General features: G+C 41.4%; 2 long non-coding RNA genes across 3 annotated transcripts in view; both read right to left on the bottom strand.

The window, feature by feature from the left end:
- The window catches only part of LOC116443219, an 84,093-nt gene that overhangs the window by 21,771 nt on the left and 45,009 nt on the right, over positions 1-17,313 (bottom strand). The window lies entirely within an intron of this gene.
- On the bottom strand, positions 13,942-16,717 carry LOC116443218. Its single transcript, XR_004239780.1, has 2 exons — positions 16,150-16,717; positions 13,942-14,561 (listed from the first exon to the last, which is right to left on the bottom strand). It is a non-coding gene; the product is annotated as an uncharacterized LOC116443218 (long non-coding RNA).

Here is a 17,313-nt window from a genome sequence, read left to right on the forward strand (position 1 = left end):
CAGACCCTTCTGTCACTGAGAAAGGCCTGAAAAGCTCCTGCAGTCTCATGGGGAGTATTAACCACTGATGAGGATCTGTCTTAATACACGAGAGAACAAGGGTCAGAGTAGTTCAACAAGAAGTGTGAGAGCTTAGCAGCAGGAAAAATCCTTCTAATGGCCTAGGGTATAAACATGATTAGAAGGGAAATTTATAATTTTTCCCAGCAAATTTCAAGCAAGCCAGCCAAGCTGCGTGAGGATTTTAATATTTTCTCTTGCTACCAAGGATGCTGTGCCAGAAGCCCTCAGACCTGCCTGCAGTCATATTTCTAAACTTGCAAAGCATACTGCCCCAAAGACGGGGCAGTCTATTTCTGTCACAGATTAAGTGACCTCTGCACTTTTTGCATCTAGCTGTGGAGAAAGCTGCAGGTGGAGGAGTGTTCATCCTTTGGTTAAGCTAAACCTTTGTTTGCTGTGTTCACATGAATAACTTATAGGGCCTTGGCATCATGCAAGCAGCACTGACACAGTTGACATGACAGCACTATAGACTGAATCCCGATCTGCCCTCAGAGGAGAAGATGGGATGTTTGCTCGTTTCACATTTCACCAAGTCGAGCTGTTCAACTATTTATAAGATGAATAGAAATTTCCACTACTTCAGCTGACACACCTGCCTTTACCTAGCAACTGCTCAAAGGGAGCCAGCTGAGACAGAAGAGGCTTTGAGAGACACAGCCCAGAGGGGAGCCTGCTGCTGCCACCCCTGCCAGCCCTCTCCGTGCCACCAGCTCCCACCTCTTGGCAAGCCAGCAGCCCTTTCCACTTGCCTAAAAAGCTATTTATACCCAGCACAGCTCAGGAGAGGAAGTGCCTTCCTGTGCAGCCTTCCCTGGGCAGTGAGCAGCATGAGAGCAGCAGGGAGTTCTGCAGGCGCCTCAGGGAAGAGCACAGGGAGACTGCCCTGCCTAGCTTGGGGTGACCACCATGGTGACATGAAGCAACCTTCCCAATGGCATGGTGCTAGCACCCACCCTGCTGCAACGCAGTCCTGGATACTCCTCGTGCCACGTGCCCCCTTCAGGGTGCCTGGTGATCCCTGACAGTGCAGGGAGCCCACCTGGCACCAATCACTGTACCTTTTCATCCAGTTCCAGGCCCATGGGAATGCAACCACCACTTCCTAGTGTTCTGCTGGTTTTGACACAAACAAGCGAGGATGAGGAACATCGCTCAACCCAAGGCATTTGTCCCGAGCTTATTTGCCTGATGAATTGCAGCCTGGCCCATATGCAGTGCCTGCAGTCACTGAGATTTCACATTTGACTCACGTATCTATAGGGTCTCTCAAACAGCCTGTTTCCACCAGGCTGCCAGTGGCAGAAAGGACAGAGCCCCACTGCATAATCGCATTTTTGTGATTTTAACAGGGGTTAAAATATAGATGAGCTAGTGCAACTAGGGAAGAACGCATGAAAAATGGCACTTTCCTACTTTAATGCTGTAACTGTGGAGAGTGACTGACAAAACTTTTTGGCAACTGGCCCAGAGCTGGACGAGTCAGAAGACCTGCTTTTACAGAAATAGTGAACCTAGTCCTAACCAGGAATAAAGTTCCATCATCTTGGTGACTTCAAACACACAAAAACTGAGGAAGGAAGAGGCTATACACGTGATGCTGCAGCCCAATTTAAGGCAGGAATAGGCAAGGACATTGAACAGACAATGAGGGGGTGGCAGCAAGAGGAACATGTGCCAGCACAGATTCATCACTCGTGCTGTTGCCAGGCTAAGAAAAAAAAAAAAATTAAAAGGTATACTAAAACAAACTGCATTTCCTAGGTGTTGCTTCCTCAGCCTGTTATCATCAGAAGGGATGGGGATGCATCTAGCAGCAGTGCCCCGAGCCAGCCGGGAACACAGGCTGGGGTATGTGAGGAGTCGGCTCCCTCTCAGCGGGGAGAGGGGCTCTTGAAAGGTAGTTTTCTTTACTCTGATACCTTAAATGTTTACCCACTAGCATTTGATGGTTTTGGAGAGGGAGGCCTGTAACTAAATATGACATATTCTTGTTCACAATAACATACCATGTGGCAGCTTTAAAAGAAGAATATTTGACTACACGGTTTTGATGCTGAGGATGAAAAGACCATAATTGCCACAGTAATGTGAATTGTGTTTGTGAAGGAAGGAGTTTACTAAAAAGCAGGAAAGAAGATAAAGTAGGATAAGTTTTATGTTTAAAATTAGATTGACCTGAGTTGAGAAAATAAATGTTGGGAAAAAAGTAAATGTGGTTTGGAAAGGGAAGGGAAAAGGTGTTTCCAGGAGACATGCTTCAGTTTCAAAATATCTTGTACTTTTCACAAAGAAACAGACTGTGACCAAAATACTCAGCAGCTTTTCTCCCTTGTGCTTGACACATGCTCTCAAATGTAGGGCTGAGATCAGATGTGAGGGAGGGCAGGGGAGGAGGTTCCCAACAGCAAGTGAAGCTGAATCAACCAAGTCATCCTTTTGTATTTCAGTAACCTCAGACAAAGACTGGTGGTAATCTTCAGGATATTTCTTCCATCTTTTCCCTTCCCTTCCCTTCCCTTCCCTTCCCTTCCCTTCCCTTCCCTTCCCTTCCCTTCCCTTCCCTTCCCTTCCCTTTCCTTCCCTTCCCTTCCCTTCCCCATTCTTCCTCCCCAGTCCTAGCACTGTTGTTCATCTTGGTAGCAAGCTCTTTGAGCTGTTAAAGCTCTTTGCTGGAGCTCTGAGTGCTCTCTTTAAAACTGAAAATCATCCTGCCATCACCCACCTTGCTTTACACCCACCCACTTAGGAAATCTGAAAGCTGTGTATCTTGTCAGAGGCTGCTAATGCTATTAATTCTCCTGCCTTAGCAGTCTATCCAGAATATGAAAGCAGGTTTTCTGCAGATTCCTGGGCTATAGCACATTCTGCTGCATTTCCCATACACATTCCAGGGTCTGTTTCCCATGGTTAAAAATAAAAAAGTCTGATTCAACATTCTCTCATTTCATTTGTACATGACTGAGATACCATTGGTTTTTACCTGCATAATACAAACTTTGCCCCCTAAACCTTATTGTGAATCTCTCCCTGTTTCCTGGCAGGCTAAATTCCCCTCTCTAAGCACAACCAGACTATTTCCCAAGCCCAGACTAGCAGAGTTACAAATACCCTGGGTCTCTGTAGCTTGCTATGGAGACATACCTGAGTGTGGTGCACAGCCACTGTTAGATATACTATCCAGTAGCCATGGATCTCTACTCCCTACCTAAGCACTGTTAATGCTTTACCTATCAAATGAAGTTGAATTATCAGATGCTTTAATTACACACCAGATTTTAACTCATTCTTACGCTAGGAAAATAGTCCTAGCGTGACAACTTTAGCACCCCCCAATATCAGCTGGAAGCAAAGAAACACACTGCTCTTAGAAAATTTTCTCTCACAGCTTGATAATTCCTTCCACAAAGGCACTGTCATCCCAAGAGGATATAGAAAAGCATGTACTGAAGCTGATTTTCAATTGCACAAGTGTCTTGCTGTTGAACCCGGGCTTCAAAAAGGGCATTTGAAGAAAGCAAAAATAGGGAACATCTGATTTCTATGAAAGCAGTTTCAGCCATCCTAGATTCAAATAGAATCTAGAACGGCTGAAACTGCTTTCATAGAAATGAGTCTTAGATAAATTTAGCCCACTGTGTAGAGGATGATGTGTCCAAGGGGAAAGGGGATACAGGCAAGGAGCAAGAGTTTGCTCTGCTGGTGACACTCTGATCCTCAGATGCAATAGAATCATAGCATAACAGGTTGGAAGGGGACAGTGAAAGCAGACTGTGCTTCAGCACAGAAAAACTCAGAATGCTGTAGGAGTAAATGAGGCAGGCAGGCTTTGGCACAGCTTCAGAAAATCCTCAAAATGGCCTTACAAAACAAGTTGAGCCTATATGTCTTCGCTGCCTGATCTTGATTCAAAGCAGTGAATCTTGCCTAGGAACGAGAGCATGGGGCAAATAAAATATATTATACAATCAAGGGCTGCACTACATTTACTGTATAGAAAGAGATTAAAATATTTCGAGGATTTGATTGAGACATTTTTAACAGCCCTTACATTATAAATATCTTCAGCACTAGGAAAACAGCACATTTGATAATAAGGCAGAAGACATCACATTGGGAGCCACATGTGTGCTGCTTACAACATGACCAGTGACTGTACTAAGGCAAGAAAGGGAAGAAGAATTTGTTGTGGTGAACTGTCTTTGTGATTGTTCTGATCCAGGGAAAATATTGATCAGAGGTAGTAAAACATAAAATGCTAACTAAAACAATAAAATGACCAGATGAAACATAATAGGGTAGGAATGGTTTAATCTTTCCAAAAGGTTTAGTTAATTTAAAAGGTAACTAAGACTCAAGCGTCCCTTGGGAGCCAACACTGTAATACTCCATTCCATGCACTATGACTGAGACAAGATCTAAGGAGGTCATGAGCAGCATAATAGGAAAGATCTTATTTTAAACCTTAGCCACTGGTGGAAATAAAACTCATTTGTCTTCGGAACAGTGTTAAAAAGTAGATTAGATGTTTGTTTGTAATGAGAGTTTTGTGTTTGTTTTATGTAATTTCCAGTAATACTGCCTCACTCTGTTGTAATAGCACTAACCATTCTTTCCTTCTCTGGTGACTTCATTTAAGCAGAATTATGCAGTTCAGAGTAGGTTTATGGATAAGTTTGATGTGGTGAACCTTATTCTTCTATACATTAAAAAAGAGGAAGCTGCTGAGTATACAGTCATGGGAAATGCACCAGGCTGGGGAGGACCACCATTGCTCCATAAAGGTGCAGGTAACCAGAAGGAACATGGATGCTTAATATGCTGCAGCACAGTACTAGCCAAATTCACAGCAGTCCCATCACTAAAGAGGAGTCTTAAGAGTGGAATATCTGGTGATATAAATGGTCCCTGTTTTCTGACAGTCAAATAAGTCTTTTTCCCTTTTGTACAGATAGCTGTGAGGAGGTTTTTTTTTCAAGTTAGTGATATAAATGAGGGAATGATTAGGCTCAAAAAACCCCCAGGTTTTCTTACCTACAGATTTTAAAACCATCCAGAAAATCAACTGCAAAGTCAACTGCAGCATTTAGAATATCAGCTGAAGACACACATGGCTGAGGAAACCAGAACTAGTTTGCTTCATAGCCTGTGTAACATAGGGATGAGATCTGAAAAGCTAATGGAATTTCTACACTAGTAGTAGCATGCCAGCCAAGCTGGATCTGCGACAATCATGGTGGTACCCTGCCCTGACCCCATGAGGACTCCACAGCCACCAAAAATGGCAGCAATACGTCTTATAACTGAGCATGAAAGCAACATTACCTGAAGGGAGATGCTCACTCCTCCTACTTCCCACCCTCACTTGCCATCTGTGCTTGAATTTGCCTGGAGTGAGATGATCTCAGGAGGATATTATCTGCCTTCCTCCCCAAGCTAGTTGCTGCTGACTGCACTGTACTAAGTGTGCACTAGTCCCAGACTGTCCTAGATCATGGATCTTCTTGCTCTATTGCAAGGTATACATGCACCCTAATCATCCCTAAACTTCACCATCCCTTTGATGCCAGTGCAGCTGCACTCACAAACTCATTGGATTGAACATTGAATCCATGAAAGAATAAATAATTCCAAACCTGCAGTTAGGTCTAAAACCTCATGAGTAACTTTCCTGTCCAAGATGAAGTCTCTACTTTTGCACACTCACTGCTGAGTACTGAAGAACAATGCCAGGTCTGAGAGGAGACACCTGTCAAATGTCATTATATGTGCTCTGAAATGCTGACAAATCAGAAATACACACAATTAGAATTTAAATATTTGTTCACAGATGGAAGAAAACATGTATCCTGGCAAATATCACTCTGTGGTGAAAACAATCCCTTCAGCTAAGTTTCCTCTATGCCCCAAATCCCTACTTACTTCAATAGAGTGTTTTGGAGTGCCATGGCTCTCTCTGCACCCAGCAGAGCCAGGCTGTTGAGCCACAATGTTCAATGTACCCATTTTTCTAAATTAAAAGGCCTCTGGTCATCATCATTGTACTCAGTCACTGCCTATTCCAGGAGATCATGCCTCTTTCCCTGTGGGATAGACATTGGGTTTTTGTTTGGTTGGGGTTTTTTTCTCCAGGGATTGAAGAAACAAACCCACTAAAATGATAAGCACTATTATTTCCCCAGAGAAATCCTATCAAAACATTATTTTTTTCTTTTCTGAAGAGGATCTACTGGTCCTCCAGGTTATCCTCTCCTCACACTACCCACTTTTACAAGTATTTTACCAATTGTTTGGCTCCATGCATTTACCTCTAAAGCTCTCCAAGGATAAAAGATTGGCAGCTACTTGAGCATAAATACACGCTAGGGCAAAAATGGAGATGGAAATAAGATCAGCAAAAGCATTGCAGCTCTATTTTCCTAATGAAGCAGAACTCTCACACTAAGCCGGGCTTACACTCTGTAATCAAGCACATTTCTCACAATGCTGGGCTTATGGAGAGCCCTGTGCAGAACAAGGTAATTATCAGCTGCCACAGCTCAGAAGGGCTCCATTCCCCTCTTCATTTTGCTCAGTTGTCAACTTATATTAAGAAAGAAAATGAAGAAAACCCTGCATTTTCAGAGGCACAATAAAGACAGGCTCTATGTATGTATCCACTTCCCTCCAATCCCCACCCCAAAAAAAAAAAAAAAAAAAAAAAAGTGGAGGAGAGAGGGGGTTCAGAAGATGAAATATGGTTGTGTTGGTCATCCTTGTGAAACATGTTTTTGCAAGGATGAGGCAAACCTAGTTTTCGATCCCTTTTCCAAAGGACTGCATTGTGGAAATCACTTCATACATGATGAATAGTATTGACTAAATTCAAGTATTTTGACAAGGACTTCCCTGGTACTGAAAGGCAGGGACCAGTGACAGTCCAGAGGACAATGAAACTGGTAAGGAGATAAACTGAGGCACACTAAATCTCTGACTTCCTCAGAGGGAATGAATGTTAGTACAGATACAGGGGTGTGATTTATTTAGGTAGTAATAGTAATACAGGGTTATTTTCTCCTATCCAAATGTACAGAAAGTGCTTTGTGAAGAGTTTGTTTTGAAGCCCTTGTGGGACTGCAGGACCTAAGACAGAGTAAAGCTTTGATATCTCTATGTGTACAAATGTCCAGGCACTGCATACCATAAAACCTAGCCAGGCAACACATACGAGCAAAAGGAAATGTCACTGAAAAGTCAGAAAATTGCACTGACCAAGTAGTTCTAGAATAATGAGTTACATTCAGTCCAAAAAACCACCAGAAAGTTTTATCAAAAAGAATTTAACTTTTATTTAAGAGCATAAACAGATGTGAGAGAAATAAAATCACTCAGAAAACTTTTCTCAAGATGTGACCTACGGCAAAACAAATCATACCAGCATGCAATGAAAAAGCAGACCATGAAGGCATGCAAAATGAGAAAAAAAGTTAGAATCTTATAGGAGTATGAGGGAGAACCGCAGAACCACAGAATGGATGATGTTGGCAGGGGCATCTGGGGATCATCTAATTCCAGCCTCTGCTCAAAGCAAAGTCAACCACAATAGGTTACTCAGGTCTGTGTCCATTCAGGCCTTGAAAACCCTCAAGGATGGAGCCACCACAACCCGTCTGGGCAAACTGGTCCTGTTGTTCAATCACCCTTATAGTAAAAAAGTGTTTTCTTATTTTAAATGTTCTGTGCCCACTGTCTCTTTTCCATTCATTGAACACCACTAAGAGCCTCGTTCCATCTTCTTTATCCCCATCCTTCAGGTATATAATACACATTCACAGGATCCCCCTGAGATTTGTCTTCTCCAGGCAGGGCTGTCCCAACCCCCTCAGGCTTTCCTCATATGAAAGATGCTCCAATCCCTCAACCATCTTTGTGACCCTTCAATGAACTCAGGCCAGTATTTCCATGTGCCTGTTGATGTGGGGACTGAACACTCCAGCTGTGCCTCATCAGGGCTGAGTGATGCAGGATGTAATTAGTGCACTGACTCAAAGGGAAGAAATCACTGGTAAAACATTTAAAAATTTGGTATTGGTGATAAACTACAAAATATCTGAGAGCAGAGTGCTACTTTAACCAAATTTTCCAAAAGACACTTGAACTTGGTGGTGCCTAAAAGGATTCCCATGGTACATTAATGAGCCCAAGAGAAGAACTTGAGATCTTTGTGCCTATACTTTAGGATATGACAAATAATTATCAGCTTCTGAAGTGTGTGAATGTGGTTAGCTGAAAAAAGTGGTAAAAGATGGTGACATTATAACAAAGTCAAGATTTTGTTACTTCTAATTGGGTAAAAACTGTCACTGAACATCTCCTTCAGGACACCTCGCAAGCTAGAATGTACATGGGTATGCACACATGGGGAAATACATGAAAGCACACACAAAAAATGAAGCTTCTCCATGACCTTCTCAGTGACCTGGAAAGAATATTTTTTAAGGAACATTTTGCCTGGTGAGAGCAATGCTGTCAATGCTCGCTTTAGCTTTGGCAAGGGAGGGTGGGCAAGTGAAATTTTCATTATACTGAACCATGATGCACTTAATGGTGAGAGAACTACACTCACAAACACACCAGCACGTCTCTCCCAATCCATTCCCATCAGAGGATACACACAAGTTGTGACCTGAGAGGATTGTAAGATGTTAACAAAGTATGTAATTGGCTCCACATGGAAAATCAATTACCTCCATAAAAAAGGCATTTGTTAGTCATGGTCCAAATGCTAGGACATAAATTTTCATATCTGAAAACTGAGGAAAATTGGAGGGATTAGAGGAGAACTGATGCTGTTTACCTACGGCTTTCTCTTTTAAGAGGCTAGCTGGAGTTCTGCAGTTACACCAGAGTTCTGTACTACACTCATTACCCTATAGTACATGTATTCACAGTCCAAAAATGTCAGATGTTCTTAGGACATCTAGGTACTCCTGACCTCACACATACTTTCATAGCAGCCTAATTCTACAGCTATATCTTCGAAACTCCTTTCCCTGGCAATTAATGCAGCTCAGTTTTTGCTTAAGAAAATAATGTTCCAATGTTTTTAAAATATAATAAAGCCTGGAGAATCTAAACTGCTTGCCAGGAATGAAAATTTGGTGATGAGCAAAGGAAATGAGCAGAGGTCTGTGCACACAGGATGTTGGAGACTGGAGGAAAGAATCCTGCCGGGAACAGTTTCACCCCACTATGGTTTAAAAGTCAAATACAGCTCCAGATCTGAATCATAATTAGACTCCTGCTGAAAGTTTAACTCCTGATTACTGAAATGGGTAGTAAATGCAACCAAATATGAATAATGACATCCCACATCAAAAGCAGCACTAAGTAGACAACAGTGCTCAAGACTTAAATATTTAAGTGGACTAAAATAAATATCCTCAGAACCCGACCTATCTCATCTGGGCAGGTAGCAGCCCTATACGTTCTGTGATCATCTTGGAAGAATTTTTTCTCCAGATGTTTATGTTCCTCAGAAAAATGATTGGTATTCTATTTTTATAGAAAACAATTTATGGAAGAAACAATTTATGGAAGAAGTCCAACAATATGAATTGAAATTTGGCTATCTGCCAAAGAGGGGTTTGGTAAACATTCAATCTTTCTTTCAAGTTTCCAAGAAGCAGTTATATATAATTCAACAGTTCCCACTGTTGCAATAAAATGGCAATAAGAATAAACAGACTAAGCACTGAGTGGCGAGAAGCCCAAACTAAGAATCTTTACTTGAGGAGCTGAGTTGGTGGAACCAGACTGAGAAAGAGCTAGCAACAGCCCAGGAAAATGGCAAAAGAGAGTAAATTGGTTGCAAGGAGGCAGAGACACATTGCTTGGGGGCAGCAGGGTACCCAAAAACTGGAAGGAAAAGGAGAGAAAAGCAGAAAGCATAGCAAGGAGAAAGAGTAGGGAAGGTATAAGGAGACAGAAAAGGGAAAAAAACAGTGGCAGTCACACCTAGCTATATAAAGGAAGATAATTGCTCATGTAGGCAACATCGAGACTGTAATATTAATTTTAAAGCTTTAGGGATTAAATAATAGCAATAATTTTAGCTAAAATATGACTTTCTTAAGTATCTCCTAAATCTCTAAATTGGGTAAAAACCAAAAAGTTAGCACACTGTTAAACGAGTGAAGAATTGCAATAGCAATGGTGTTGAAGGTAAATAACAGTCCAGCAAAATGCAACAAGTGGCTATTAAGAGCAGCTTGGGAATGTTTCTGTACTGAAAGTCAAATGCAGTTAACATTTCTTCCTGATGAAATAATCCTATCCAATAATTACAACTTCAAATTCGTTGTTTCTTTATTTTATCATTGTCTTCCTCGTACCAGCCTGGGTGACACATTATTTCCATTAATGCGTAGGTTATCATGTTGAAGCATATGGAATCAAAGCTTTGCAGATTGGGAGAAGTGGTATTTTGCTGTGATAATAACACCATTTCTGCATAACTAGCCACTGACCTTTGTTCTTTTCATCAGCAAATACACCATCTTTGTAACAAAAGTAAAGCTGAGGGATTTGAAAATGTCAAAATAGCAAGCAACAAAGAGCCCTTGGCCCATATAAATATTTACATTTGAAATATCCATTTGCTGAACTGAATATTTCAGCTGTTGAGGGCAGCCTGAATCTCATTACATCAGCTCCACAGGCCTATTGGTGCTCTTGCTTTGAAGACAAGAACAGCAGATTTATTGTGTGATATGCACATTCCAAGCACCCAGCACACTTCCAAAGTGGGTTGTATTCCAGCAATGCCATGTCTCTACTGTTCAATTTTTATGATAGCATCCAGACTCCACAGCTGTGTAGCTTTCTAATATTGAATACAGATCCCTCACAAGACAGCTGTCTTGGAGGGTTTCTTTGGTTTTTGGTTTCTGTTCTTTTTATTAAGAACCCCAAACTTCTAAAACCTAGGTAAAATATTGCCTAGCAGAAAATCCATTTTAATTCATTAATTATTCTGATCTGGTGCTCCAGTGAGTAAAATACTGTCCAATACTTGCAATTCAGGAAGATTAGTGCATGCAGCCCTTTGTCTGGATGCAGCCAGCTCAGCCCCCATTTAAGCCAGTCTTTCTCATGATCGACGCATAGACAGGCCCCTCTGTGTACAGACCTGGTCCTCTGTAGTGCTAGACCAGGTCCTCATGCTCCTGTGACCTTGTGAGGGACCAGGTCTTTGGGATAAGATTAGATAAGAAGAGGGAAGAATGTGGATATATGTCTCCCCCCTTTTGGCCTTGCCTTGCAAAGGAAATCCATGTAAAAGGCGTCTCAGCTCCTTTCTGGGAATGTCAACATAAGTGCAGTGTAGGGACATCGGCCAGGTCAATAGTCCTTGCCACCACTGTTCTGATTAATCTTTGCCTCCCCAGAAAAGGCTGGTGGCGACAGGCCTCAGGTGTAGCGTGGCCGAATCTGCTCCAGTGGAGTCATTGGGCCTCCTCCACAGGTGTTGCCACCCTTGCCCCTTCCACTGGAGGCAGCCTGGCCCAGGATATAAAACAGGAGAAGTCCAGGAGAGGAATGCAGATGCATTTTTTTTTCCATTGTGGGTGTTTACTCAAGAGAAAGATATCCAAACTGGCATTTTTCATGTAATACACTGTGGTTGGTCTATAGTTCTCCCAACTTCAGCACGTATTTAGCATTGAATACTCCCAAATGTATGTATATTTACCATTCCAGCTAATTTGGAAGTATTTTGTATAGTCTGCTCTGTTACTTCTGTACATCTCAATATGCCAAATAGATAGCTGAGATGTTGCTGTGGGACCCTCTTTAGTAGCTGCTTGTCTGTTTCCATACACATGCTAAATATCACTATAAAGTGCTGCCTTCACTTCAGAAAAGGCTCTAAACCAGACATTATTGGCCTGAATAACTTGATTTCTCAAAAGTCCTGCATTTTCATTTCTTTCTAATTGATTTTTCTCGGTTCTTCCTGAATATCCTGGTAAAAGGTGGAGCTAAAGAAGTTTCCCAGTCTTCAGATTTAGATTCCATTTTTTCTTTGTCATGATACTTTCTAGCATTTCTATGACAAATAAATATTTCTGCTCCCATTAATATTTTATGAAACCAACAACCAGCTGTGTAATGAATCAAACCCAAGTTTAGTGAGTCTATAAATGGTAAATTGGCAATATATGTAAATGCTGGCCTGACTGTGATATTTCTATCTTTTTCTAAAGTTCTTTATAACCAACATTATCACTGAATACATCTCAAGGGAACTCTGTGATAATATAATGATCCTCAGAAATTTGTGGTGCAACTATGGGCCAGAACATGGAGTACATTTACAATGAAAGCATCAGTCTGGCTCACAGTGCATGTAACTATTAATGCTTAGCAAGTATGCCTTGCCTGGGATGTAATGTACTACAAATAATTGCCTAGTGTGCTTCAGCTTTGTGCAAGTTCTGTGAAAATACTCTTTTCCTTTCACTGACATAATTTTTTCTCATTACCAGGGATTTTTTTTCTTATTACCAGGGATTTTTTTTTTTACCACTAACTAACTGCTTAGAAGGAAACATACCCTCCAGTGGAAAAGCACAGTGCTGTGATAAAGACTAAAAAGCGATCTACAACTCACCAATAGGTGACATTCATAATAAGGTTCGTCACTATTTCCAAGTACTTTTCTATTAAGCCATTACTTTACTGTGTCAAAGTTCAAGCACAGAAAATTTCCTTCATTGTGGCGATTAAGTAAGTGTTATTACTTACAGCAAATGCATTGGGTATGAGAGCTAAAGCAGAGCTGGAATTAACAAAAATGTACAGAGTACTGTTGGTAAGTGTTATGAATAATTTTTAAACAAATAAAGGAGCAAGCACCTCAACACACATACACACACATACATTGGCACACATGGGGCTCTTTATGTACTCTAACACGAAGAACAATTTTGCAATTGAAAGGCTAAACTTTTGAATCTATGAGCAGCTATTTGAAAGGTGTGTGTCACGTCTGTAAAACCAAACAGCTGCTCACAGTTCACACCTTGACAAGCCAGAGCACGGGGCTGTGCACACTCATTTACACGGACTTATACTGTCCCTCATGCTTAGGCTGCACAGCCTGAGGTGGAATTGCAGGTTATAAAGTGCATTGTAGTAACAACTACAGTTTCATGACACAGAGGCCAAAGCTTTTACAGCTCATTGCCATTAATAGCCTGGGTTATGTTGTTCTTGACCTTTCTGTGTGAGGGGGTGCTCAGGGCACAGTGAGCTTTTTGTTTTACCCTTTCAAATGCTTTCTCTGGGCAAACTGGGACTTCCTCGTGTCAGTGGATCAGGAGTCCTGCCACTTCCCAGCTTCCAGGTGAGCAATCAGCATGAGTGGTGTGTCTTCCAGCCTCCCTGTCGCTCACAGAAGGCTGCAACAGCAGCATCTTAAAGCCTGTCCTTCCTTACAATGGAGTTAGTCATAAAGGAAATGGGCCTTTTGAGACACCACACAAGGGGAACTACTTGCCCAGTGTCCCAGCAGAAACCGGGATTCAAGACATGGATTACCCTGCTCCTTGCCTCTGGTCAAGGCACCAAAAACACAATCAAGCCAGCTACAACAGGATATCCCCATGTATTGTCTGGAACCTTCCCCTCACAAGGACTGACCCAACCTCACTCTGATTAGCCTGAGTAATCCGGTGTCACATGTGAACATGAAAGGAATCTAAGCACTTATTAAATATACATTTCCCTTCCTATTAACATAGTTATATCAATATTTTAATGCCATGTTGCCTTTTAGATTGTTTGCCTACTGTAACATGAGGTCCCTGCTGGAGCAGACACCACAGAAATTGATGAGTTTATGGATGACATTTATTTCAGCATGAGGAGTTGTCATCAGTGGTGATTTTCTGCTCCAAATACTTACATTTCATCATGAAATAACATCTCTAGTCCCTTCTACCAATAAAGCCAATGGGACAGCATGAAGGTGTACAGAGTAGGGCTGAAGTTTCATATTCAAGCAACAAAAGGTAAATTTTTTATTGCCAAAGAGAGCTAACTTGTGATCAAACCTAATTACATATATATAAGAACATATTCAACCCAGTACAAATGTGCTGACTCTATTGCCATACATCAGGAGGAAATTTGATGCTTGACTGGTTTTGGGGTGAAATTCATGTCTATAGGAAGTTTGTCTGAGGGTTTTATTTCCTGTGTTTTACAATCTCTTTCTCATCCTGTTTAGTGTTTTTGCTTTCTTCTGGTTATAGAGTAATCATCCCAATGTCTCAGTCATTTGCCTGGAAAACAATAGCTGGCAGTTATTGTGCTAAAGAGCCCATTATGTTATCCCTGCCACAATCCTCGGTGTTTTCAGTTATTGCACTTGATAGGCGTCATTAGGGTTCTAGTGCTGTTAGTCACTTTCCTGATCTTTCATGTTTCTTCTACTCAGGAAGCATCTTTTCCTAGAAACAATCAAAGAGAATAAAACCAGATTACATCCAGCACCTTGGGGTAATGGCATCTAACATTCAAATAAGCAGGTAACTCCAATTAAAAATGTGACTTTGTGCTCACACAAAGTCATTCCACAGAAGTCTACAGAACTAGTTAAGAGAGAAACATTGTTCAGTCAGTAATTATTAGATGGCACATTGTAAGAGTCTGGAGGACACTGTGTTATCATGAACTGGGATGTGTTAATTGGAGTGGCACAGACCTGCCCATCTCACATACTGTGAGGTTACTGTGTGCCATCTACAAAAAATTTTTGATGATGCTGTGGGTGTGTGAAGACTGAGACAGACTTAAAGTTCTGTTTGAGGGATGGATGTGCAGCTACCACATAGGGAAGGAGACCTTCGCATTTGCAGGGTGAAGCTCTCTCTTTCCTGTTGCTGTCTAAGTCCCTGGCATGTCTTGTGCATAGCAAGAGAAAGCAGCACGAGAGGACGCCACGTGGGTCAGTAGCACCCACATTCATGAGGAGTCAGCAAGGGTCTGTGCATGTGCTGGGACACGTGCTCATTGCTTCATCTTGGTATCTAGATTCCACCTTGAAAACAGAGATTTGCTGAGTCATCTCAAATCTAAACTGCTTAGGCCACTTGAACCAGACAACCTTGCCTTTGGTGGGAAAGCAGTATGTAAAATGAAAGCCAGTTTCCCCAGGAAAAAAGTTTTAGACCACAGGAAAGAAAAATCAGGCTCATGTCACTTCATCAAACACCCTCTCTTCAGAAAGTGCCACAGGTTTTTAATATCTAATCAGGAAAGGCAGATCATGGTTTAGTTTATATTGTTTCATCTCAAAATTTCACACACAGTAAACTGGATCAAATGCTAAGGATTCAAACTACAGTTAATTTGCAATCCTAACATGAGCAATCTGTTCCTAGCATCCCTAGCAGAAAAGGACCAAGAATTTAGTTAGAGTGCTGGCAGAATATTGCAATTTTAAAAGAAGATTCAAGATAGATGAGGCTAATCCTTACCGCATATATATTTTATATGAATTTACAGGTCTTTGGATTGTCTTAGAGAAATGGCAAGTATATGGACAAACTTTCATCTTTGCTACAAAGCTGATCAAACAGGACATTTTTAGTTAGTAATGCAGTAATAAGATATAACTTGTTTCATTTTTATTGCAGTTTATATTCCAAGCAACAGTGGGACACCAAGCACTGCATTAGCATGCACCATAAAACAAGTAAAACAAGTATATATTTCCTATCCTCCTCTACCATTAAAACTCAAGAACTGTTCCAGTTACTGTTGTTTTTCTCGTGCCCAGTTTTCCTAAGAGGTTATATTCGAAGGAGAGTGAGGGATAATCCATGCCATAATTCTTGAATTAGGAAAGATTCTCAGAGAAAAAAAAAATTCACAAAAACTCCCTGGGGTGAGAGAGTATACACTGTATCTTTCTCTTTCAGGCGCAGATTCCTCCAGAAATGACATAGCTGTGAAACTAAAAGCTTAGCACAGAAACAGCTCCTGGACACCTCCTTCTTATGCATATATTTAGTATGCAGTTATGGACATACTTACAGATAGCGATACATAAGCAGCAGAGTCACCATCAGCTGAACCAGTGATTTCAGAGAAGGCGAAATACTTCTCCAGAGGGATAGGATAATATTTTAAAGGGAACGTCCAGGCTTTCTGTTGGCCTTTTCACTGAAAAAAAAAGCCCATCTGGGAGGCTCAGCAGAACAGGGATATGCTTTGTATATGCAGAAGGAGAGGGTGAGTGGTGTGGCTGTGGAAAAACCATAATCCTACAGGCTGGGAAATATTCCTTCAGCTCCACACTGGTTAAGCCTCTTTCTGATACAAGCATAAATCATCTTTTTGTTGGGGGGTTGAGAGAAGGGAAAATTTGTGCCCAGATTTCTCCTTGAGAATCCGCCAGTGCATTTGCCGTTAGGAAATGACTAAAATAAGCCTCTGCACATATGTCCTTAAAAACACTTTGACTGCATTCCTCTGTAATTATTAAGCTTCTTCAGAGTCTGTAAGCCAGTGAGAAAGGGATTAGAGGGGTTACTTTGTGCCTCTGTGCCCATAAAAATCCCTTGGCTAATGCAGCACAGTGCTCGGAGCATCCTGACAGCTTTCATATAATCCCTGCCTCCCAGCCGCCACCACCACTGCATTCCCATTATTTAGACACATTCAAATTTCATGCAGTAATGTGAAAGCATTCCAACATGGAAACAAGATCCACATTATAAATCACATTTAAAAACTAACCTGCCAGTTGGAGTGGAGCAGCAACACAGCTGCATGATAAACCCACACTCAATTTTATGCTGTAAGGACAATCAGGAGATGTAAATTGTCAGTTAATATCTGCTAACATTTCCTATTGTCCTGGCAGTTCAGGACAGGGATCATTTTCTATACCTGTCCTTGTAGGAGAGGTCACAATAGGACACAGATCCTGGAGTTGCATCTGAGCATAAATACATGATAGCAATGGCAGAAGAGTGATCTGCTCCCTGTCACCATTCAGGGGATTTTCATGTCAGAAGAGAACTTGCAATGCTCAGTGGTGTTGCACTGAAAATAAGTCATTGTATCATAGGCAGCAGTAACACAGGACTGGAAGCTATCTTCTGGGTCACAGAATCTGCTTCTAGTGCCAGTATGCTATTATATAATGCCTTTCACTAACCCATCTCTAAGAATCCTAATTTTTTTAAAGGCAAC

Source organism: Corvus moneduloides, chromosome 4, assembly GCF_009650955.1.
Source record: "Corvus moneduloides isolate bCorMon1 chromosome 4, bCorMon1.pri, whole genome shotgun sequence".
Classification (NCBI taxonomy): Eukaryota; Metazoa; Chordata; class Aves; order Passeriformes; family Corvidae; genus Corvus; species Corvus moneduloides.